The sequence below is a fragment of the Tenrec ecaudatus genome, chromosome 16 (assembly GCF_050624435.1).
Source record: "Tenrec ecaudatus isolate mTenEca1 chromosome 16, mTenEca1.hap1, whole genome shotgun sequence".
In the NCBI taxonomy this organism is placed as follows: domain Eukaryota; kingdom Metazoa; phylum Chordata; class Mammalia; order Afrosoricida; family Tenrecidae; genus Tenrec; species Tenrec ecaudatus.
In genome coordinates this window covers 58118978-58130325 of record NC_134545.1, presented here as the reverse complement: position 1 = coordinate 58130325, position 11348 = coordinate 58118978, and the positions used below count along the sequence as shown (strand labels likewise).

The 11348-nt window shown below is 43.2% G+C and overlaps 1 pseudogene; it reads right to left on the bottom strand.

The window, feature by feature from the left end:
- Window positions 1-7526: 7526 nt before the first annotated feature.
- On the bottom strand, window positions 7527-10458 carry LOC142429312 (elongation factor 1-alpha 1-like; annotated as a pseudogene).
- Between the last annotated feature and the right edge of the window lie 890 nt (window positions 10459-11348).

The window sequence follows — 11348 nt, the reverse complement described above, 5'->3', positions numbered from 1 at the left end:
CATTTTTTTTCTACTTGAACTCTTGGTATTAGCTCCTCTTTTTTCCTTCCTTCCCCCACATTGCCACCCTTGTAACTCCTTTATAAATTATCAATTGTTATTTTCATATCGTTCACCATGTGCTGTCTCCTTTCACCCACGTTTCTGTTGTTCATCCCCCCGGCGGGGAGGGGTTGTACATAGATCACTGTGATCGGATCCCACTTTCTCCCCCCACCTTCCCCCTACCCTCATGGTATTGCTGCTCCCTATTCCTGAGAGGTTTATCTGTTTTGGATTTTGTGTGTCGAGAGCTCTTATCTGTATCAGTATACATGCTCTGGTTTACCAGGATTTGTAAGAACTGGGGTCATGATAGTGGGGAGGAGGAAGCATTAAAGAACTAGATGAATGTTGTGTGTTTCATTGGTGGTATACTGCGTCCTTAGCCACTGAATTTTATGACTACCAGCAGAACATTTTTTTGATACAGTGCCAGAAGACGAGACCTTCAGGTTGAAAAGTATTCAAAATATGGCCAGAGTCCACCTTAATGACATGGATGGAGCAAAGCTTTTGAGATGTAGCATGGCTCAAAATGAGAAGAAACAGATGAGAACATCTACTAATAATTGGAATGAAGAAGGTATGCAGTATGAGTCTAATACAATTGGATATTGTAAAAAATGAAATGCATAAAAATTAATATCCTAGACATTAGAGTTGCACCTAACTCTAAGCCCTAATCTAAGAACAATTAATCCTTAGGATTTGGCCCTAAGGAAATAATCATTGAAAATAGGGTGCTATAGCACAGTGTGGGAAGATAAAACAAACAACAAACAAACAACCCCAGATGATCCACATGTATCAGAAAGAATAGCATCTGAGGTCTTCAAGGTGTGTTTCAAAGCAAGCAGCCATCAAAGTGAGATGTCAGCTAAGACTACATGGAAGGAAGACACCAGCCCATGTGATCCAAGGATTTTAAATAATAAAATCCAAAACCCAAGGAGGGAATTGTATTAGACCTCAAATTATGAGCACCTGGTTTGCAGAAGGTTTTGTTTGAGCCCATTGTTGCAGCCTTGTGTCAATCCATTTGCTGAGAGTATTATTAGCTCCCCCTTTTTTCTTCCAAACTCCCTTGTCACAACCCAATCCCAGACTCTCCATATTCACTGCCATCCAGTCACTGGACAGGGTAGAACTGCCCTGGGGGGTTTCCAAGACACTAACTGTTTAGAGGAATAGTAAGCCTGGTCTTTTTCTTGAGAAGTGGCTGGTGGTTTTGAGTTGCTGACCTTGCAGTTTGCAGCCAGTATGGGCCATAAACGCAGCAATTATTAATCCAGTTATTGTCCCTACAGATTTACCTATCCTGGATCTCACAAAAAGAAAAACATACAAAAACAAACATTAAAAAAAAAAAAGAACCCATAAGGGGAAACAAAACATAACAAAACACAGCAGATAAAATCCTCACTTGTAAAGATAACAGAAAATAATAAAAACTAGAACAATTGATAAAACGTTAAATTTTAACCCAATCATATCTGTATTAGTTCACTTTTCAATGTAGTGTGTAGCAAGGCTCTTTACCTCCCTGGTCAATTACCAGAGCGGATTCACCAGAGGCTTAATCTATGTGGGGACCTTGAAAATGGATTTGGGTTTTTTTTCTGTAACCCACAGCCTTCTGTGATTAAGTGCTCAAAATTTAAGCTCTAATATTGTTCCCACTTTGATCTTGGATTTTATTTATAATTCTCGAATCACACAGACACTGGAGTGCTTCTTTTGTGTGCACTTAGTTGACACCTCACTTAGATGGCTCCTTCTTTGAAGACATGCATGCCTTTAATATCCCTGATACTATTCTTTTTTTATAGCTGGGCACCATCTACTTTCTTCACCACACTTTGCTGTGCTGTCGCACCCATATCTTCAATGACTTCTTCATGAGGGTGAGCATCAAGCGGGCCCATGTCATAAGAACTAGATTTTCTTAGATTGGGGCTGGAATTAAGTATGACTCTAAAATCCCTTCACATATCTATGGGGTATATGCATCTCTGGTTCACTTTAGAGGCCTTATTGTCATCAAAATACGTTCTTGCATCTATGGTTTATATATGTCCCTGGTCCAGTGACATCATTATCCTTTTATTAGGGAGCATTATAAACGATCCCCATGGGGAACTGGTAATAATTAAGATCATTAATTTAGCCAGTTACAGAGTTTCAGTACTGTTTGGACAAAGTAAACATACATGGAATAGGAAAGCTTTAGAAACCCAAATAGATGGGTTGTTGACCTGTACAGAAAAAACCCAAGTGATTGGACACTATGTATATAAATAATGAGGGTTGGAGATAGGGCAAAACTTTCCTGAATGCTCATTGACAAAGGCAGAGCCAGGGCTGCTAGACTAAGAAATAGCATAAAAAGCAGACAGGGCACGGGAATAGGAAATGTCTGGGAGCCCTGAGCCAGCATTCATTTAGCACCCTCAAAGCACGAGATCTGAACCAAGTCCAACAACCTTCAATACGGGATCAGTCTTTGCCATTGCACCCATCTCTTCATTAGGGCAGCAGCCAGGAAATCATATGATATGTTTCCTTGGCAAATATGCTGCAAAAGAGATCTTTAACATGTTAAAAACAAAATAGTCTCTTTTAAGATTAAAGTGTGCCTAATGCAAACCATGGTATTTTCAACGGCCTCATATGCATGTGAAAGCTGAACAATGAATTAGGAAGATCAAAGAAGAGTTGATCCATTTGAATTATGGTGTTAGAAATGAATATTAAATATAGCATGGGTTGCAAGAGCAGCGATCAAATCTGTACCAGGAAAAGTGCAGAGAGAAGACTTCTAAATGCTCCTTAAAAGTGAGAATGGTGAGACTCTTTCTCTAGCAATTCGTATGTCCACCTTAGGGACCAGTTCCCGGAGAAAGATGTCGTACAAGGGAGAGTAGAGTGTCAGTGAAACAGAGGAGGGAGGCAATTGACACTGTGGCGGCAATAAGGGATCCAAACGTGGGAATGCTTGTGAGAGTGGCATGGGATTGGGAAGTGTTTAGTTCTGTTGTGCACAGGGTCAGTGTGAGTAAGAATTCACTGGTGGGCGTCTAAAAACCATAACAACATATGCAGGCATACCTTGGCAATATTGTGATATGGTTAAGACCACAATAAAGCAAATATCACAATAAAGTCAGTCACATTTTTTTGTCTTGTAGTATACATAAATATTATATTTATATTATACTCTATCAAGTGCATAATAACATCACGAAAAAGTCTGAAATCCTGTGAGAATTCAGCAGATGTGACACAGGGACATATGTGTTGGAAAGGGGCTGATAGACTTGCTTCACACAGGGTTACGCCACAAATCTTCACTTTGTAAAGAACACCATATCTGTGAAGCACAATGAAGTGAAGTGCAATGAAATAAATTATGACGCCACTGAGGAATTTGCTTCAAGGTAATGGCTCATGAAATTGTGAGAATTTTCTTCACAATTGTGGGGCTAGCAAGTGTCAAATTCGTGGGTCAAATGACATGCTCACAACTTCTCTTAGCTCATGTAGTTGGAAGGAATGAAGACGTCCAAACCTACAGGTCAGGTGCTAGGCTAGAGAGACCTCTTTTGGCTTACATCACAGGAACTGGATATCAGACCATGAAAAGACAGAGGAAGAAAGAGAAAACTCCTCTTTTAACTTATTGGCTTCTCACATCAGATCACAAAATGATTACCTATATCTGCCAAACCACCGAGGACTACAACCAAGTCAATTTGACACATAACATTAATCATCACAAGTATCTATTGTTATTATACTAAGACATGCAAAACATCATTGGTCATTTCTTTTCCCTGAGTGATTATTTTAAACTCAAATTCCTCAGTGCCGGTAGGTCACCTGCCTTGTTTTTCCCTGGGGAAATTGAGGTCACCAGCTGAAAATACATTCCACGTTCTGCCTTCCAGACAATGCAAGTCCACTTTCCCTCCTTCCTTTGGTCTGAGGAGAGATGTCTTTTTGCCTGTACACCGATCCCATCATCTCCCATCTTCTCCAGAACCTGCATCATTCATTATTCTTTCTCCCAGAATTTTTATTCTCTGCTCTATTACAGGGTTTCCACTCCACAAATAGAAACGTTCTCTAAAATCATAACTTGTCTCAGGCCTGTGCCCAGTGCTGGCTATTGCTGTCTCTCCTTATTTTGGCAGCACGCTTGCCAGTTATATTGGCAAGTTTCTCTTCATGTGCTACGGGCATAGCTAACTTAAGTCCCCCCCCACTCCGACTCGAATGATTTCTTAAGGGGCTCCGTGAGCATTTTCTTGCCCCCGCCCCATCTCGCCTGTTGACGATATTCTCCTTCTGAAGTTAAGCTTTCTTTGTATTCACAGCACCACAGATGTTTGGCCGCTCCCCCCACCTGGACTTGTGACACTTCCTAGATGGTTGAGAAAGCGTCTATTGCCATCTCAAGGATGGAGACTGTGGCCAGTGGAGATTACGGTGCGTCAAAAGGCCCAGCTTTATTGCGATACAAATATTTCATTGAACCTTCTGCTTCCCATCAGAATCAAGAAATTCCCTATCTTAGGGAAGGAAGTGCAAGAAAGAGTTTCAGCTACTATTCGCAGATGATTGGCGTGGCCATGGCTTGTTGGGAGGGCAGGCAATGAGAAGACAGTCTAGCTGGCCTGTAAGGGTCACATAGAATCTATTCCTTCTGACGGCTTTTTGTGCGACAGACTGCAACTCTGGAATGGAAAATAAGGCTCTTTGGAGAGCATATTATCCTGCGAGTTTCAGTATTTTTTTTTCTCCAATTGTAATAGAGAGAGTTGATCATTGGCCTTTTTCTTTTGTATTCCAAGGCATATTTGTGTGTGTGTGTGTGTGTGTGTGTTGACAGAGAGAGAGAGAGAGAGAGAGAGAGAGAACATTTTTTTAAAACGTTTTATTAGGGGCTCATACAGCTCTTATCAAAATCCATACATGTATATATCAATTGTATAAAGCACATCTGTACATTCTTTGCCCTAATCATTTTCTTTTCTTTTTTAACATTTTATTAGGGACTCATACAACTCTTATCACAATCCATACATATACATACATCAATTGTATAAAGCACATCCATACATTCCCTGCCCCAATCATTCTCAAAGCATTTGCTCTCCACTTAAGCCCTTTGCATCAAGTCCTCTTTTTTTCCCCTCCCTCCCTGCTTCCCCCTCCCTCATGTGCCCTTGGTAATTTATACATAGTTATTTTGTCATATCTTGCCCTATCCGGAGTCTCCCTTCCCCCCTTCTCTGCTGTCCCTCTCCCAGGGAAGAGGTCACATGTGGATCCTTGTAATCAGTTCCCCCTTTCCAACCCACTCATCCTACACTCTCCCAGTATCGTCCCTCACACCCTTGATCCTAAAGGTATCATCCACCCTGGATTCCCTGTGCCTCTAGCCCTCATACATACCAGTGTACAACCTCTGCCCTATCCAGCCCTGCAAGGTAGAATTTGGATCATGGTAGTTGTGGGGAGGAAGCATCCAGGATCTGGGGGAAAGCTGTGTTCTTCATTGGTACTACCTCGCACCCTGACTGACCCATCTCCTCTCCTAAACCCCTCTGTGAGGGGATTCCAGTGGCCGACACTTGGGCCTTGGGTCTCCACTCTGCACTTCCCCCTTCATTCAATATGGTATACACACACACACACACACACACATACATATATTCTTTTTTTTGTGTGTGTGCATGATGCCTTATACCTGGTCCCTTGGGCACCTCGTGATCGCACTAGCTGCTGTGCTTCTTCCATGTGGGCTTTTTTGCTTCTGAGCTAGATGGCTGCTTGTTCACCTTCAAGTCTTTAGGACCCCAGACACTATCTCTTTTGATAGCCGGGCACCATCAGCTTTCTTCGCCACATTTGCTTATGCACCCATTTGTCTTCAGCGATCCTATCATGGAGGTGTGCATCCAATGATATGATGATTTTTTGTTCTTTGATGCCTGATAACTGATCCCTTTGGGACCACTCGATCACCCAGGCTGGTGTGTTCTTCCATGTGGACTTTGTTGCTTCTGAGCTAGATGGCCGCTTGTTTATCCGCAAGCCTTTAAGACCCCAGTCACTATCTCTTTTGATAGCCGGGAACCATCAGCTTCACCACATTTACTTGTTCACCCACTTTGGCTTCAGCAGTTGTGTCGGGAAAGTGAGCATCATAGAGTGCCAATTTAATATACGAAAATATTCATGCATTGAGGGAGTGCTTGAGTAGAGGCCCAAGGTCCTTCAGCCACCTTAATATTAAACCTATAAATGTAGACACTTAGATCTATTTCCCAATCCTCATATATATATGCTTGCATGTACATGTCTTTGTCTAGACCTCCATAAATGCCCCTTGACTCCCAGCTCCTTCCTCCATCTCCCTTGACTTTCCTCCTGCCCTACTACCATGCTCCGTCCCCACCTGGGCTACAGCTACACCTCTTCTCTACGCAACCTTACCCTTGATCGTTCCCCATCAGGCCTGCCACTCCCCCCTCACTACCATTTTGGGTCCCATGTTGTACCCTTGTCCCTGTGTTTATTAACACCACTTCCTTACCCTCCTTCCCCTCCCCCACCGGAGCTGTCTGTCCCCCCGGAACTGTCTGTCCCATTGTTTTTCCTCCAGATAGTTCATCCAGCCTGACCTATTCAGACAGACCTGTGGAGACAAACATGCATGAAAACAAGACAGAGGAAAACAAAGCAACAGTATACAACCAGACAACAAAACAACAAAACCAAACCACTGACAAAGAACAAAACAAAACACTTCACAAAAGAAAGGCTTGCAGTTCGTTCAAGGATCGTTTGCTGGCCCTTAGGAGCGTTTTCCAGTCCAGTCTGTTAGGGCACAACGCCCTGGCCCCAAAGTCCACTTTCAGGATTCCCTGGGGACCTTGCCACTCCATTCCCTTGCTGTTCCGCTGCACTCCCCCAGTGCTTTGCCTCGGTGTGGTGGGATCAGGTCAGGTGCAATTCCCACACTGTGTCTCTGGTGCTGTCCCCTGTATCGCCCTTAGTCACTGAGGGGCATCATGTCTCATAGTGGGGCCAGCCATGTTGTGAGAGAGAACATTTTATCATTTTACTGTGGGTTGAATGTTTACAAAGTAAATTAAATTGTAATTTAATAATTTATACAAATTTAGTGTTTTTTTCTCTCTCTCACTAAACTTTGTTTTAAGAGTGCTCAAAATTCTGTGACAAATTTTTGGTCAAGATGTTTTCCATTTAAAAAGTACTGATTTTAAAAACGAGTTACTGCCACACACAAGAAACAAATGGTCCACAAACATTCCTTTCCTTCTGAAAATATTACGATTCATTGTTATCATTAACCAGTTTTTTTTACTATGAAATTTAAATGACCAGTTGAGACAAACAGTTCTGAGACATTCTTCCACCACCGATTAAGACTGGGTGGCAGGTGGTGTGGGTAATATTCATTTAGCCTTCTGAGCCTTCTGGGCAGGCTCGGTGACCTTGCCAGCTCCAGCAGCCTTATGCCACTGCCTTGATGACACCCACAGCAACTGTTTGTCTCCTGCCTCAGACAGCAAAATGACCCAGAGGAGGATAGTCAGAGAAGCACTCCACACACATGGGCTTGCCAGGTCCAATGTCAACAACTGCAGCATCACCAGACTTCAAGAATTTGGGACCACCTTCCAGCTCTTTGCCAGAATGGCGATCAATCTTCTTTTGAGCGCAGCAAACTTGCAGGCAATGTGGGCAGTGACAAATGATTGCAGGTGTGCATCCAGCACTGATTTGGCCCAGATGGATCAGGATGATCACCTGAGCAGCGAAGCCAGCTTCACTGCTTTTGTGGGTCATTTTTGCTATCATCAGCCACATTGCCACCTGAACGTCTTTGACAGACCTGCTCTTGACATGGAAGTCTACATTGTTGTTCTGCAGAGCTTCAGGTGAAGCTTCCTGGTGCATTTCAACAGACTTCAGTGGGCACATTGACTAGAGCAAAGGTGACCACCATGCCAGGTTTGAGAACCCAGCTTCCGCTCTGCTGACAGGGACAGTGCCAATCCTGTAGACATCCTGGAGAGGCAGACGCAGGGCCTTGTCAGCTGGGTGAGTTGGTGGCAGTAGTCAATCCAGAACTTCAAGCAGCGTAATTCCACTGGTGTTACCATCCGAGTGGGTAACCTTTTATCCCTTGAACCAAGGCGTATGTGATAGGTAGGTTTGTTTTGCCAACATGGCCAAATGGACACACGTGAGATCAATTGAAGGGCGGAGAGATAAATGGCTTGGTGTGCTTCACCTCTCGCTCTTTGATGATTGGACCAGTGTGCAGCTGCCTTGCTTGTTCTGTGCCTCAATTTGCAAGCCACACGACCTGTGGGACACCCAACCCGTGGACTGTGTTGCTTAACTTGAGGTTCCTTCAAGTCTTGCTTCGCCACACCATTGGGATTTACAGCTCTTGAGCTGGGGACTGTCATCTGTCATCTGGCTGACTGTTGGTGACCTGCCTTGCTGTTTGCTCCCTGTGGCCGTATAGCCTGAATTGCACTACAGAGGACTACCCAGCGGCTCTCAAGACTTGAAGGATGGCCTGTGTACTAGCTGTCTCATGGAAGTGAGTTGCACTGAGCCATTTGTACTGCTTTATAGATTAGTTAATTGTTGATTTCTTATGTTACCTATCTATCTATCTATCATCTAAATAGATGTAAAATTATTAGTGTCCTGATTTTGTTTCTCTATAGAACCTTGTCTAACACAGCACATTAGCACTTGGATCCAGCATGTTGTCACCATGCCAACCAGCAATTGGCACAAATGCTACTGTGTCAGGGTTATAGCCAATTTTCTTTTTAAAAATCATTTTATTGGGGGCGCATACCGCTCTTATCATAATATTTCCATCCATTGTGTCAAGCACATTTGTTGTCATCATTTTCATAACATTTTCTTTCTATTTGAGCCCTGGGTATCAGCTCCTCATTTTCTCCCTCCCTCCCTTATGAACCCTTGATAATTTATAAATTTTATTTTTTTCATGTTCCACACTGACCAGTGTCTCCCTTCACCCACTTTTCTGTTGTCTGTCTTCCAGGGAGGGGGTTATATGTAGATCATTGTCATTGGTTCCCCCTTCCTCCCCCCACCTTTCCCATCCCCTCGTGGTATGGCTACTTTCATTATTAGTCCTGAGAAGTTTATCTGTCTTGGATTCTCTGTGTTTCCAGTTCTTATCTGTACCTGTGTACATGCTCTTTTCTAGCTGGATGTGTAAGGTAGAATTAGGATCATGATAGTGGGGGTGGGGGTATAGCATTAAAGAACTAGAGGAAAATTGTATGTTTCTTCAGTGCTATACTGCATACTGACTGGCTTGTCTCTTCCTTGTGACCCTTCTGTAAAGGGATGTCCAATTGTCTACAGATGGGCTTTGGGTCTCCACTCTGCACTCCACCTCATTCACATCGATAAGATTTTTTTGTTGTTGTTCTGGGTCTTTGATGCCTGATACCTGATCCCATGGACACCTCATGATCACACAGGCTGGTGTACTTCTTCCATGTAGACTTTGTTGCTCTTCAGCTAGATGACTGCTTGTTTGTCTTGCCCTTAAGACCCCAGATGCTATATCTTTTGATAGCCAGGCACCATCAGCTTTCTTCACCACATTTGCTATGCACCCATTTTCTCTTCAATGATCATGTTGGGAAGGTGAGCATCACAGAATGCCAGGTTATTAGAACAGTGTTCTTGCGTTGAGGGAGTACTTGAGTAGAGGCCCAATGTCCATCTGCTACCTTGATACTTAATATGTAAATATATGTACATAGATCTGTTTCCACCAAGTTTCCTAATGTAGGGGTTGACTTCCTTAACAATTTCTCACATCGCTTTTGCCTGTAGGATGGCTCAGTAGAATCCATTTTGTTAACACCAACAATTACCTGTTTCACACCCAGTGGGTAAGCCAGAAGGGCGTGCTCGCAGGTCTGCCCTTAGTTAGAGAGACCAGCTTCCAATTCATCCACACCAGCAGCAACGATGAGGGCTGCACAGTCAGTCTACGAGTTTCTGTAATCATATTTCTAATGAAGTCTCCATGTCCGGGGCCTCAGTGATGGTCACATAGTACTTGCTGGTCTCAAGTTTCCACAGGGAGAGATCCATGATGGTGCCCTGCTCACACGTAGCTGTCAGCTCATTTAAGACCCAGGCAGACTAGAAGGAGCCCTTCCCCATCTCAGCAGCTTCCTTCTCAAGTTTTTCACTGGTTCTTTCATTGATTCCACCACATTTGTCTATCAGGTGAGCAGTTGTAGTGGGCTTGCCAGAATTGACATGTTCAGTGACAATGATGTTAATAAGGGTCTCTTCCTTTCCCATTTTGGCTTAGGTTTTTACAATGGTTTCCCCTGACACCTGTATTCGGGCGGCAAACCCATTGTGAAAAAGTCACACATTTAAGTTTGTCACATTAGTTGCAATCCCCTAAATGTAACAGGACTCTTCCCATTTTTCTCCCCATTTCATTTCTAATCGCCTATTTTTTCCTGTACCTTCAGTAGATCTCATGTGATCTCTTGCTCTGAGGACCAAGTTCCTCATGGATATTATTGTTCATTTTATAGACCTGTCTATGGTTTGACTAAAAAATGATCCCTGGGGTTGAGTTCAGTTCCAGGTTGGAAAGTTTCTAAGGGTTATAGACAGAGAATCTACCATTCTCTGTGGGACTTGTAAATCCAATCATTTTAATGATTTTGAATTTTTTTCTACATGTTCCTTCAAAGCCCTTCTATTGTGATCTTAATGAGAGTGGTTAGTATTGGCAGCTGGCACCATCTAGTTCTGGCCTCAGGGTTGTGAAGGTGTTGGTGATGGCCCATGGATCCTGATTTTCTTCACTTCTCTTTCATCCAGATGGGAAGAAATCCATAGTTATATCTTAGGTGATTGTATGCAAGCTTTGAAGACGTCAACCTCTACTTCTCAGAGTAGGATGTAGAACATTGTGTTTAAGGATTGTTATTTCAACTGATCAAGCTGTTTTGTGAGACTGTGGTCCTCAGCCATGGCATCGTCTCAACTGCTTTCTTCACATTTAATTTGGTCATTGTTCAATAAGTGATATTCTAGAGCAGTGGTTCTCAACCTGTGGGTCGCAACCCCTTTTGTGTGTGTGTGTGGGGGGGGTGTCGAAAGACCCTTTCACAGGGGTTGCCTAAGACCATCGGAAAACACATATTTCCAATGGTTGGGGTCACCACAACATG